The sequence below is a fragment of the Galeopterus variegatus genome, unplaced genomic scaffold, assembly GCF_000696425.1.
Source record: "Galeopterus variegatus unplaced genomic scaffold, G_variegatus-3.0.2 Scaffold1010, whole genome shotgun sequence".
NCBI classification, from domain to species: Eukaryota; Metazoa; Chordata; class Mammalia; order Dermoptera; family Cynocephalidae; genus Galeopterus; species Galeopterus variegatus.
The window spans coordinates 95,605-109,840 of record NW_007727121.1 but is presented as its reverse complement, the minus strand read 5'-3'; the positions used below and the strand labels follow the sequence as shown (position 1 = coordinate 109,840).

Here is a 14,236-nt window from a genome sequence, read left to right as displayed (position 1 = left end):
GTGGGTCTGACTCCACACAGGGGCCTGAAGGAATCTGCAGAGGAAGACAGGTGTGGGCTTGGCTTCTCGACTGTAGAAGCCCCTTAGAGGAGGAGGGGGAGGGGGTTTGAACTGAGCTTTGAAGATAGTGCAGACTTGGGTACAGGGAGAGGAGGAAGGGGCATTTTAGCAGCAGAAACTGCATGGACAAACTCGCGGAGGAAAGGATGAGCATGGCCCAGCCGAGGGGTCCCTGGAGGGGACCATCCGTGAAGGTGCCCATCCATCTACAACTGTTCATGCTCTTTTTCTGACCATCTCTTTCTCCAACCTCCTTCAAAGGAGTCTGTCTGCTCTTCTCTCCTTGGGTTGGGTTCACCGCATGAGTCTCACAACCACCCTGACAGGTGTTATTTTTCCTGGCTCCACCAATTAAAAGTTGTGTGATCTTGGACAGTTTCTGAACCTCTTTCTGCATTCTTTTCCTCATCTGTATCTACCTCAAAAGGTTGTTATGAGGATCAAATAAGTTAATACATGTAAAATGCTCAGAACAGAGCCTGGCACATGGGTGTGCACCCTGTGTGGTTAGTCCCACAGGGCCCCATGTTCACAAGGTCCCATATTTGTCACAATGCTCTGCTGTTGCCATCCTGAAATTCTTAACTTTTGAACAAGGAGCCTCACGCTTTCATTTTGCATGGGGCCCTACAAATTATGTAGCCAGTCCTGCCTGGCATGGTATGTGCTTAAAAAGCTTAGGTTTTATGATTATCTTAGATTCAAGAATAATGAATATGATTCAGTATATTCATTTTAGAAATGAGGAAACTGAATCTCAGAGGGTTTATGTGAGTTACACGGTCACACAGCAAATGGACTGCAGAATGAAGCCTGGAGATGGAGGGATGAAAAATGTAATCTTAGAGGTGAAAGTAGGACAATGACCCAGCCTCTCCCCCCGCCCCCCATTCCCCAGAACCTAACCCAAGGAGAGAAGAGCAGACAGACTCCTTTGAAGGAGCTTGGAGAAAGAGATGGTCAGAAAAAGAGCATGAACAGTTGTAGAGGTAGGAGGAAAGCTGGCTATTTTGGGAAGCAAAGATTCTCAGAGTAAAACGTAGTGGTGAAGCCATGGAAACAAGAACTGAGAAAGTCTCTTGGATCTCGGCCACAAAAAGGTTATAGATGAACTTTGAGAAATGAGTTTCAGTAGAGAGTTAGAGATAGGAGCCAGGTTTAAAGAATGAAGGAGCACCAGTGGGGTGGAGATGCTTACAGATCATCATTTAAGAAGCTGAGATAAGGAAATACAGAAACAAGGGAAGGAATCAAGGAAGCACTTGAAGAGGGTGGGCGGAGAGCCAGTTCCCAATTGGGATGCAGAGGACAGACCACTACAGGCAATAATTTAGTGACAAAGAGGGACACCTCTTTCCCTGAGTCTATAGAAGAAAGAAGATGGTATTGAAATAATAAAGTCTATGGGGGCAGTTGTTCGTTTGGGGCTGCCTGTCTTCTGAGCTACATTGTGCTATCCTCGAGGTAGACATCTCAGGGGCACTAATAGCATGGAGAACAGCATACTCACTGGAGTCAGACTGCCTGGGTTCCACTGTGGGCTTAGTACCTGTGGTGACCTGTGGCAAGTTAGTTAGCCCTTTGGTGCCTCCATTTTCCTATCTAGAAAATGGGAATAACCATGGTGGTTGTAAAGATTAACTGCCATGATGCAGGTAAAGCCCTCAGCACAGTGTCTGACACACAGTAAGTGTCCACGAAAGGGTAGTTGTTAACAACTACATCTCCTGGTTCTCTTGTGAATAGCATTGGCTGGCACACAGGAGGGCTCCAGTGTTTGCTGCTTAACTAAGTAGCTTTTCAGCAAGTGTAGTCATAAACAATGTGAGGTGATTTAGAAGTGGTGCAGCATCTATCTCAAGGGCTTTGTTGCACAGTAAAGGCTGCTAGACATGTAATAAATGCTTATGAGTGTGGCCTCTGTAGTCAACACCCTCTAGAGAGTTCTCCTCCCCCATTGCTCCTGGTCTTTGGCTACAGCTACACCCATGCACAAGTGAGCAGTATCAGTTGTCAGCTGTGCCCTTGTCTTTCAGATTAGGTTCCTTTACAGGGATCTTCACATTATTACATGCTTCAAGAATTAGAGAATGCTTTGGAGACACTTTCAAATGCCTCAGATAGCAATGTCAGGCCAGTGCAAAGGGTAGAGGGCGTTCTCCTGTGCCACAGAAATCAAAGCTGGAACAGATCCAGCTGGCTATACTGCCCCAAGCTTGTGGGTCATTGCGGACTCATTTGCAAAAATTCCCTTTGCCTTGGATGTTGTCCAGGCCAAGGGCAGAGATCACAGCACCGCCTCTCAGGGGGAAAAAAAAGAAGGCCTGCTGCTTGGGATTGCTTGGAGCACATTTGGTAGCCATCCAAGGCAGCTATCACATATTAAATCTGCCTTCCCCTCCAGCAAAAAGCCAACTGTATAGAACACCACATATAGAGCTCTAAGAATAGTATAGTGCTCCAAGAACACAGTGCACTTGGCCTGCATGCAAGTGTGCAGGGCTTAACGAGTCTTTTACTCTCAAAGTTGGGAGGGGGAGATGTTTGGAACAAACAAACATTTCCCCCAAGCAGTATGCACAGAGGAAATGAGAAAGCGAGCAGAGGAGAGCACCTTAGCATATCATTCTCTGACCTGGGCTGCCTTTTCAGGGCATGGATTGAATCTGCAGCCACCAAAGTACGTCTATAAAACTTAGGGCAGTGAAGGTGAGCTAGCAGACACCTCTGCCCCATTCACTGACTCCACATTCACACCAGGCCAAGCAAACCCTGAAGTCCTTTCATTGCTGTGCCAGGAATTTGAAACCCTCATCACCCACAATAAATATTTGATTTATTGGCTTCCTTCCTATAAGTATAGAAAGTGAGACTAGCCCAGACAAGACCTTGAACCACATCCCATTCTTCGCTGGAAGAAGAAATCCATGTGTGAATCTCTTCACAAAAGAAGCTGGGAAGATATTCTCCTTAACGGTGGTTGGCTGTAGTAGTGAGATTATGGGAAGATTTTACTTTCTACTTTATAACTTTCTATATTGTCTGGAGTACAGAATGTTATATTGAGTTGAGTAAATGTTATATTTACTCAATGTTACTTTTATGATCAGAAAAACACCAATCTTATTTGGAAATTATTTTTTTATTATCAAGTGCGCTAACACGACAGGATTTCAGGATCCCTGCTTTCTCCCGGGGAGGGAAAGCACAATGAGGTGAGGTACACAAATGGCTGAAGATCTTCAAAGATAAAGATTATAAGAAGAACAGGCTTTGGATGCTCCTGGATCTTCCCATCTTGCTCCCCGCCACCAGAGAGCAAAAGTTGCAGGCCACCACACATCACCAGTCCCTTGCCTAGCTAACTACATTTGTCCTTTAGTTCTCATTGGAGATGTCACCTCTTCTGGAAAGCTATCCTGTTCTTCAAATATTGCGTCCTGTGTTCCTCCTATGTGCTTCTAGGGCATTTTATCACAGCTCTGCACTGTGATTAACTCTACCTATTGACCACTCTCACTAGACTGAGGTCCCTGAAGGCAGAGAAGGTGTTTTAATCATCTGCATATCCTTTGTACCTTAGGAAAGTGACTGACATGTTCACTAAATATTTACTGAATAATTATTTATTTGGGGGCCTTTTATGATCAGAGCAATGAAAAAGAAATCATCTGTTTCAAGGAACTTACAACTGGGATGATGTACCTAACAATTAACTATAAAAGCAAGTTTATAAAAACTAGTTTAAGGGCTAAAATAGGGGTACAAGCAACCAACTTTGAAGGTAAGGAAGGTTTTGGACCCTGAAGGTTTCTCGTTCGTTGTGTTTTCTAGTTCAGAATCCCCATATTGGAATGTTAGTGTCAGGTAGGTGAATAGAGTTGTAAGGATTCAGGTTCTAGAAATCTTTATTAGAATTTTATTCATGATCTTTCTTCCGACTTTCTTCTTGCAGTTTCCCTAGGAATACAGGCCATTTACTCTTAATTGATGTTTGTGAAATACCTTGTTTTCCTATGCTGAAAGGCTCTAAGTATTGAGCATTGTTATTGTGTTACAATGGTTGTTTTATTACTAAAGCAGTGCCAAGGAGGTTACACAACAGCTTGGATCAGGAAGCGAAACAAGGGCGGTGATCCCTCTGAAGCTACAGGGGATGGGGATTTGGAATGGTAAAATGTTAATTACCCGAGACGGAATGCGGGCTAGAATCCAGCACTGTGCTCCTGGAGATCATTTCGGTCCCAGAGGCTCGGGGCTAGCACTCTAGCAGTGCGTCCTAAGCATTCTGCCCTGCCTGGCTAAAATGTCGGAATCATCTCAATGAAAGCTGCCACAGAGAAAGAACCCAGTGGCCACGAGCCAGGAGCATACGTCTTGCTCAGCATCAGCTACTCGGGAAGCTTTCCAGGAGCTAAGGGACCGTTCCCTTTGCATGCAATAAATTATTTATTTCTGAGGCGATTTATTCATTATCTCTCTTTAGACTACTTCTCCTCGTTTCTGGCTCTTGACTCTCTCCGAAGAATGAGCTGGAGATGGATGGTTGGGGGTGGGGGGTGGGCACACAGGATGGTAGAAATGTCCATTTATTAAAGCTGAGAATATTTCCTGACCAAAAGCCCATCTCTACATCTACACAGATTGTTGAATTTAGGGTGGAGAGGAATGGGTGCTGGGGGCGGGGGGGGGAGGGGAAGATGCGGTGAAAGCGATGACAACCTCTCCATAGTTAGCTTCCAACTATGTCACTTCCAGAAACTGATTGAGGAACTTGGGTTCCGAATGAAACGTTTTTAAGATGTTGGGTTGACTGACAGATAAGGATTCTGGGCCAAGGGAGAGTCACTGAAGCTCTGGAATCAGGCCTAGGACCGAATGACGGGCCCACCAACTACTTTCCCTCTGGATGACCTTGGGCGAGCTTCCTAACCTCTCTCTCGAGCCTTAGTTTCTTATCTGCAAAAATAAGATACGGTATAACTCACAGGTTTAACTAGACAAGCTCCGTAAAGAACTCAGCGCAGCACTCGGCAGAAAGTAAGCGCGCAATAAATGGGAGTCATCATTATCGTTAACTACTTGACAAAGAACCAGACTCGACCCCAACTCCCCAATGAACAATTAACCGTGTAGCAGAGCGAACCCGGATCTGACTGACGCACTCATCTGCCCAGTAAGGTACCGGGAGAGAGCTCAGTGGAGTCACACCAATGGCATCAGCCCTTGTTGCTGGACCGGCTTTCTTGCTGTTCCACCAATAGTTGGAAGATGTGACTCGGGAGTGACATCCTCACAGTCCAATGACGCACACCCAGCCCACACTCAGCACTTCGGAGGGGATAAATCAAGGAGCCGGCACGCATAGATTCCGTTATTAGGCAGTACTGGATGGACAGAGAGGTTTAGGAGAAACGGCGCCGGGGCGAGGCCCTAATGAGCTAAAAAAGAAAAAAAGACGATGGTTGCGCCAAGCCAGCTTGGCCGCCATCATGCTCTAGTTTCCCCTTGGCCTCTCTGGGTCCGCGACCGAGGAAGCGGCCTCTGGGATGCTCAAGGGGTGTGTCTCCGCATGATTGGCGCAGGCAGCTCAGCCAATCCTGGCTCGTCAAACGGGAAGCACTTAACCAATGAGGGGCAACGACAGCGGCGAGGAATCGGAGGGGCGGAACAGCAGCTTGACGGGCGCAGAATTCAGCCAGTGAGAACCGGAAGCATCCACCCTGCAGCCAATGGAGTGGGGCTCTGGGCGGGTCCCTGAGTGTTTGTGTTGTGGTTTGGGGGAGGGAGGCGGAGGGGAAAGTTTGTTTATTTTGTTTTTAGTTTCTGGGGTCCTGGTGCTTCTGGGAGGCGAAGCGGGAGGGAGTGACCCCCGTGCTCCTCTATCCCTGTACGACGTCGCCTCCATAGCCTGCGGAGAAGCGGGGACCGCGCTCATCGCCTCGCCTCACAGCGGAACGCCGCGCACTCGGAGCCGGCACTGCTCGGCGGTGAGTGAAGACCGACGGCCGCGCCGCCCTTAGTCTCCTTCGCGCACGGCCGGGTCGGATCGGGGAGGCCGGGGGTGGGCGAGGACGCCCGCGGGGGCGCGCGGCGCGGCCCGGGCTGGCCAGCTGTGGCGCGGCGTGTGCGTGTCCTCGTGAGGGAGCGCTCGAATAACATTTTAGGCATCGCCTCTACCAGAAAGAACCCCATAGAGAGAAATTGATGTAGAGAAAGGAGATTTACGTGGTGATGGTAATGATGATAGCAGTGAACATTTATTGAGTATTTACTCTGTTGGGCATTATGCCAAGAATTAGGTAAATGTTATCTCATTTAATTCTTAAAATAAGCCTCTGACGTAGGTATTGCTATCCCATTTTACAGATGAGGAAACTGAGGTTTAGAGAGATGAATAACTTGCCCAAGGGTGTGTGCCTTATAAAGCAAGTTCCTGGAAGAGGTGGGAAGAGATGGGTCAGAGTCCTTTTGGGTGAGTTAACCTCAGGCAAGAGGAGGGGCAACTCATCATCTGAGACTGGAGGATAGAAGTAAAGATGGATATTGGTATAGATAAGGGTTTTTTTGTTAGTGATTGAGAGCATTGTGCTAGGTGATCTGGCAAACAGCCAGCTCTTGAAATTAGACAGCATTGTCTGCTGAAAGTGAAAAGGTTTGGGATTGAGAGGGGACTGAGGAGAGTGGTAAAGGTGTGGAATAGTGTTTGAAGAGGCTGGAGAGAGAACCAGGTAAGAATAAGTACAAGGATTGGTGAGTAATTTATAGCAGTCAGCCTCCCGTCCCTGCGCCGCGTCCCTGCCTTGTGTGCAGGTCCTGCTGGATAGAGCGAGTGTCCTCCCCCGCCTAACTCGGGCGGGGGTTCCCGCACCCCTCCCCCAGAGCCCTGCGTGTGTGGACGCTTGGGGAGGCGATTCTGACTTTCGACAGGGAAACGAGGGCAGGGGGAGTAACAGCGGACGAAAGAGCCCCGGGGAGTGTTTTCCCCCTTCCCCGGGTCCGGTGCCCTTTAGTTTCAAACTGGCGGATTTATTAGCCCATAGTGGCTAAATGTCCGAGTCAGCGAAATGCGATAATAGTGGCTAAAGACACGTAGTAACGGTAGCCTCTTGTCAAGCGCCTCAAGGACTAGCCCATCCTTAATTTTTTGGGCATGGGTTACCAGTATGGGACTTGTTGTCCCTTGCTTTCTCATGTATATTTTGGCTCTTTTCTTTTTAGCATCTGTGCTAGAGATTGAGTGCGGGATAAGGTGAATTTTAAGTTGGTCATTTGTTTTTCAATATAAGCAAAATTATACAACAAAATTGGCCAGAGATATTTCTCCATAGTTAGTGAATAAAACAAACCAAGAGTCAGTGAATAAAACATCATTAGTGCCCCCAACAGTTAAGCATATAGAAATAAGGTGTACCATTTTAGCATTTCGTGAAAGTTAAGTAGTAAAGGTTATCTCTCTTCGTGGTGAGAAATTTCAGTAGTATAAGTTTCCTATTGATTTGGAGAAGCATCAGTGATCTTGGCTCTGAAACTCTATATGTATTTTTGGTGCTGTTGTGTGAATGTCTGTCTCAAAGAGTAGAAGTTTTAGCACATCGTCTTGCAATTCTACAATGGTATCGCTGTAGGTAGGTAACAGGAAGGATATGAATATAGTACGTATCTGCTCTAAAGCACATGATCAGGTATCCAGAACACCAATCAGACTGGCTTGTCCCACTTGGGATGCGGTGATGATAATAACGGTGCCTTTGTATTTTCTTAGTTCTTGGTCTTTTTTAAGTGCTTGTCCCAAACATTATTTGAGCAGAGTAGTTTCTTTTTTTTTTTTCCTTTTTGTCTTTTTCCGTGTCCGGCAACGGATCGCAACCCTCAGTGTCGCCCCCGTACCGGACTAGGACCGGCAACGGGATCACAACCCTCGGTGTTGCTCCCGTGCCTCGCTCAGCCAGTGAGCGGGAACCGGTCTGTATGTGGGATCCGAACCCTCGGCGGGAGCGCCACCGCGCTTCCCAAGCGGCGCACTGTAGCAGTGCGCCACCGGGCCGGCCCCCAGAGTAGTTTCTGATAGGACTTAAAGAGAAGAAATTCCCAAGCTGCGTTTCTATAGTAGTATATAAATGTCGTGCCCTTGAAAAAAAATTTTTTCCTCATTTGAATGGAAGCACTTTAAAATGTTTTAAAATTAGTTTGAACAATATCGTTTGTTCAGATGGCAGTAATATTATTAGCTAACATTTATTGCATGCTTACCATATGCCAGCCTCGGCATTTTTTACCCTAATCTTTATCTCAGACCTATGGGGAAGGTGTCATTACTGCTCTATGGATGAGAAAAAGGGCCTTCAAGAGCCACACATCTAGAACGTTCTAGGGCACAGGTTTAATCTCAAGTTCGTCTGGTTTCAAAGCCTGTGCTTGTTTCATTTTGCCTCCTAAATTATCCAGAGGAAGAAAGGCGGAAAGAACACTGGACAGTAGAAAGGAATGGAAAAGGAGAAAGCCACTGATGATTAGGTTGGCCCTATCTAACTTAAGAATTTAATGTTCAGTTAAGCTCTTTCTTGGTTTTTAGAAATTAAGAACATTTTTACAAAAGTGTGTCTAAACTTTATTTTTATTTCCTCCGTTTGATTTTTATGAAGATAAAAAAATGTATTTTAGTTCAAAGGTCAAGGCTTTCAGACTCCATGCAGATCTCTGATCCCTGCTATTGTAATAAATCCTGTGTGCTCTTCCAGGGACCAGGCATTATCATTTTTGTATCCAGCATGATGCTTGGCACATAGTAGGGGCACAGTAAATGTTAGTTGACTAAGGAAAAGAGTTTAAAATGTAAAGTCTGTGGGTTTATTTTAGTAGTTGAATTGTGCAGTTTTAGTTTAATGAGACAGTAAGAAAGTGAATAATAGTTCCTGTGCTAAATGTAGGTTTTAGGAGAATACTTAAGTGGAGCAACTCATGGGGTCTCGGAAAATTCTGCCAATTTGTTATATCTCTCAGTTGTACTTTCCTGTTTGAGCCTACAGTGCCAATAAGAAAGTGAATAATAGTTCCTGTGCTAAATGTAGGTTTTAGGAGAATACTTAAGTGGAGCAACTCATGGGGTCTCAGAAAATTCTGCCAATTTGTTATATCTCTCAGTTGTACTTTCCTGTTTGAGCCTACAGTGCCATTCTGATTTTTCTTCCTTTCACCTACGGAGTTCTGAAAGAGGAGACTATACTAACTGCTTCCTTTCCTTCACTCCTCATTCTTTAAGCCTGTGCAGCCTGGCTCCTAACCTCACTACTCAATGACGATTTTTCCGAGGTTGCCAATTATCTAATGGTTGAATTTCCCACAGTATCTTTTCAGGCTTCATCCTATTCTCTCTCCTCGCAGCAGTTAACCCTTTTGACTCCCCCCCACCTTTGAAATTTTTTATTTTTAAGATAATAAACAGTAACTTTGACTTTTGTGTGTGTGTGTACAGTTCTGTGAACATTAACATGTGTAGATTCATGTAACCACCACCAGAGTCAGGATACAGAACAGTTCCGTCACCCCCAAAAAACTCCCTTGTGCTATCCTTTTGGACTATCCCTTTCTTAACTCTAACTTCTTATTTATTTGTTTTTTTTTCTAACATCATACTGGCCTTTTTACCTTTTTGGGCATCATTTCTTTCCTGACCTCTGTCCCAGAGATAAGCAGACACTAAGGATCAGTCTCGGGCTCCTTTTGTTGTTGTTGTTTCTCTTTCTCTACTCGTTGTAAATGTTATTTACTTTTGGTTCTTAAACATATCACCTTTATATGTACTAACCTACGTATCCATGCCTGACCTCTCTTCTACACTCCAAAACAGTGTCCATATTTACCTGCTGAAATCTGGACTAGTCTTTCATACTCAGTATGTTTAAAGTTGACTAATGCCTTGCAGATCAGCTCTTCTATCAGATTTTTCTGCAATTTTCAGTGGTGCCATCATTCTCCCAAGTTTGCAAACCTGGAGCATTTGGAGGGCTGTATAATAAACTCTCTTATCCCAGACCTGAAATCCTGGTACTCAGCTACAAATACTCGCTCCTGCCCATTTGCTGCCACGCTCGCCCAGATTCAGTGGTCTGAGCGGAGCCTAGGTAGTTGGAGCACTTAGAACCCCTTTAGGATCACACCACTTCTGGGGTCAAAACCCTTCCATGACTTCCCATTGCACTCAGGCCACTTTGGGATTTTATTTTTTATCTTATGAGGCTCTGCGTGTTTCTCCCACCTTCTTTCACCTCTTTTACACCCCTTCTTCCTTTCTGACCTTCTGACTAACTGCACAATCTTCCCTTCAGTTCCGGAATTATCCAAGCCTTTTCCACCCTTAAGGTTTTTGTATATTCTACTCTACTGGCTTGGGCTGTTCCGCTGCTGCTCCCCCCTACTCTTCACCCACCTAACTTCAGGTTCAGATTAAATTGTCATTCCCTCAGAGAGGCTTTCCAATATGACCTCGTCCATATTGGAAATATGACTTCGTCCATATTGGAAATATGATCTACCCCCATCCACTCTCAGTTAGGTCTCTCAGAACTCCTGTTCTTTTTGCATAGCTCTTGTCACACTTTGTGATTCAGGGCCATGTCTTTTGTTCACCATATCTCCAAAGCTTGGCCAAGTGTCAGGCATTCAGCAGACTCCCAGTAAATATTTGTTGGCTGTGCATGAGTCTGGCCTTTTGCTTTTATCCTGTGTTTTCTGGTAGCCTTGCGTACCTCCTCCCGGTGGAGATCTCGTCACGTAGACATAGTTCTGAAATTTCTGAAGAGGATATTGATCCCGTTCTGAATTGTACCTCTGCCTGGGAGCCTTTGTAACTAAGCCAGACTAGATCTAACTTCGAAACAGTGCTGAGCTTGCTAAATCGCACAAGCGTTGTACCTTGGTTATCCAAGCCAGGGTCAGCGCTTGCAGCTGTTAATCTTCCCTTGTCTCAACCTGCTCTTAATTTCTTCCTCCTCTCTCCACCCGTCATGGGGCTTCTAAAGACCTTGTGTACTTTCCAGCTGAGCCTGCTTACCCTTTGACATTTGCCACCTTCTGACATCGACTACTGCCTCTAGAGTCTCGCCCCTGCAGATTGCCCCTACACTAATCTTCCTGAAACAGTGGTTTGTTTATGTTTCCTGCTCCCTGCTCCCTCCCAAATCTACCACAGGCAGTTAAGTTTGAAAACCTTCAATGGTATCTCATTGCCTACAGGGTTTAAACTCTTTAGCCTGTTATTTAAAGCTCTCTGGACTAGCTCTGTCCAATAGAAATAAAATGCAAGCCACAAATGTGAGCCACATACATAATTTTAAATTTTTTTAGTAGCCACATTAAAAGGTAAAAAGGAAGGGATGAAATTGATTTTCATTACTTTTTATTCACTTCAGTATATCAAAAATATTATTATTTAAATATGTAATCAGTAACAAAATTATTGAGAAAACTTACATTCTTTTTTTTCATGTTAAGTCTGAAATCTGAAGTGTATTTTTCACTTATATGCATAATGAGAAACCTTACATTCTTTTTTTTCATGTTAAGTCTGAAATCTGAAGTGTATTTTTCACTTATATGCATCTCAATTCAGAGTAACCGCATTTCAAGTGCTCAGTAGCCACATGTGGCTAGTGGCTACCATGTTGAACAGCACAGTTCTAAACCACATCCTCAGCGTAGTCGTAGGGCCATACCTGTGTAATTCCAGCCACTGGCCTTTTGGTAACTCTGTTTCCTTCACCTAGAACCAGCTTCCTTATCCAAATATGCTAACCTTCCATGCTAAGAAACCTAGGGGTATCTCAAGACCATCCTTAAACTTCAGTTCTCACCATCTTCTCTGAGCTCTTTTAACATTTTTTTGTATCATTGTTTTTTTCACAAAGTAATTACTTAGAATATTTATCAATTTATAGCATAATCAGAGGTAGTATTAAAATATTTTACAACTGATAGAGCATGGACACTGACCAATAAGAATGGGCATCTGATGAGTTAGAACCGATGCTAGCTCTGGACAACCTCGGTATTCCCATCAGTGTGTACCTGCTGAATAGCAGCTCTGATTGTCCTGGATTATGTATTGCTAGCTTCCCCTGTAGACTGAGTTTCTTGAAGGCTGGCCTTTGTCTTACTCATCTTTGCATCTCTAAGACAGCTCCTGACCTAGTCTGTAGTAGGCAGTCTATAAATATTTTAAATAAATGAACAAATGCTACCTTGTATTTTGTTTTATTCTTTTTTATGTGGTATGTTTTTTCTTTCCAGTTAGAAGCTAAAATATAAATCCTTTGAGGACAGAGATCATGAATTATGAAGGAGTATGTGGCATATTTTCTTGATTGTCTTCGTAGGTGAATTTTCTCATCCTCTGAATGTAGATTTGTACTTTTTTCCCCAAACTACCTTTTTGAGGTATGATTGACATAGAAAAAGCCATAGATATTTAATATATACAACTTGATGTATTTGGAATAGCTGTGCTTTTAAAAAATAACTGTGTATAGATACTGTTATGGGTTTTCAGGTTAGGTCAAAAATGAAGTTGAACTTATTTAATGAGACTTTTTTTTTTTTTCCCCTTTTTGTCTTTTTTCATGACCGGCAACGGATCGCACCCCTCAGTGTTGCGCCCGCACCTCGCTCAGCCAGTGAGCGGCCGGTCTGTATGTGGGATCCGAACCCTCGGCGGGAGCGCCGCCACACTCCCAAGCGGCGCACTGTAGCAGTGCGCCACTGGGCCGGCCCCTAATGAGACTTATTTTCTTTTGTGGTTTGTAAACTGGCTCTGAAAGCAGCTTCAAAAGTAGAGCACTAAAATAGTTCCATAATTATTGAAATTAATGCATACTCTTCCAGAATTGAGGCAGAGTTGGAAAGTCTTTGAACTAGGAGTCAAAAGTCCTGGGTTTGTTAGTATTGCAGACATTTGCTTGAATACCTACTATGTTCCAAGCACAGGAATGATTGAGAATTCAAAAACTATAGTATGGAAAAAAAAAAAATGCCCTTTTAACATAGAGGTGAAATGATTCATTCTTCCTAGGAAGATTTAATTTCTCTCTGCTATCTTATAGTTTACTCATTTCTGGCTTGACACTATATCATGTTTCTAGATCTCTCTTTCCCTGTAGATTGTGAGTTTCTTAAGAACAGGACTATTGTGTTCATCTCTGCATCCTCAAGCAAACATTGTACTATGCCTGCCATATTGTAGGCACTCAAATATTTGTTGAATAAATAACCCGAAATAAATTACTTAGCTTTGCAGAGCCTTGGTTTTTTCTTTTGCAAGTAGGGAATTCTTTGCCTCAGAGAATTGTTGAAACTGTAGTGAGAATAATTTTTTAAAATTACACATCTGTTCTGTATTCGTTATACCTCAATAAAAAACTTTTGCTTAAAAAACAAGTGTTAATCTGATCGTATTTCTCCCCTGCTTAAAACTGTTAACAAGACACAAACACACTGTCATCCCTCCTCTGAAATATAAACTCCATGAGAATAAGAACATGAATTCTTGTTCTTGTCTTATTTACTGAATGCCCAGCAAAGACCCTGCCCTTGTCCGCTGCCTCATTTCCTGCCACTCTCCCATTTGCTTCCTGTACTCAAGTTCCTGAAGTGCATGTTCTTCCCTTCCCATGGTCCCTTCCTTGCACATGCTGTTCTGTGGCCTGTAAGTTCCCTGCCCTGACCTTAGTCAATGTCTCTTCACTCCTCAGAGCTTAGTTTATATGTCACTTCTTTAATGACTTCCTAATCACCCACACCCCAGATTAGGAACTATGCTCTTTTTAATCACTCAGAGCACTTAATACAAATGTAATAAAATAATCATTTAATTTGTATGTTATTTTTTTCCCCTGCTAGAAAATAGCTACATGAATAGTAGCACTGTGAGTTGCATATAGTAGGTCCTCAATAAATATTTTTCAAACGAAGTTAGGAAAGATAGAATTAAAAACAAACCTAAAAACTCACTCATTCTTGTGGTTTAAATAAATTAAATATATGGGGCCAGGGAAGGACTTTCCTTTTTAAATTTTCTCCAGGTTCTGGGCCGGCCTGGTGGCGCACTGCTATAGTGCACCGCTTGGGAAGTGCGGCGGCGCTCCCGCCAAGGGTTCGGATCCCACATACAGACCGGCCGCTC

At 44.0% G+C, this 14,236-nt stretch overlaps 1 long non-coding RNA gene across 1 annotated transcript in view; it reads left to right on the top strand.

The window, feature by feature from the left end:
* Window positions 1-5,889: 5,889 nt before the first annotated feature.
* LOC103591682 overlaps window positions 5,890-14,236 on the top strand; it is a 76,943-nt gene continuing 68,596 nt past the window's right edge. The window contains exon 1 of the long non-coding RNA XR_550603.1: window positions 5,890-6,050. This is a non-coding gene — a long non-coding RNA (uncharacterized LOC103591682). The remainder of the gene's footprint in view (window positions 6,051-14,236) is intronic.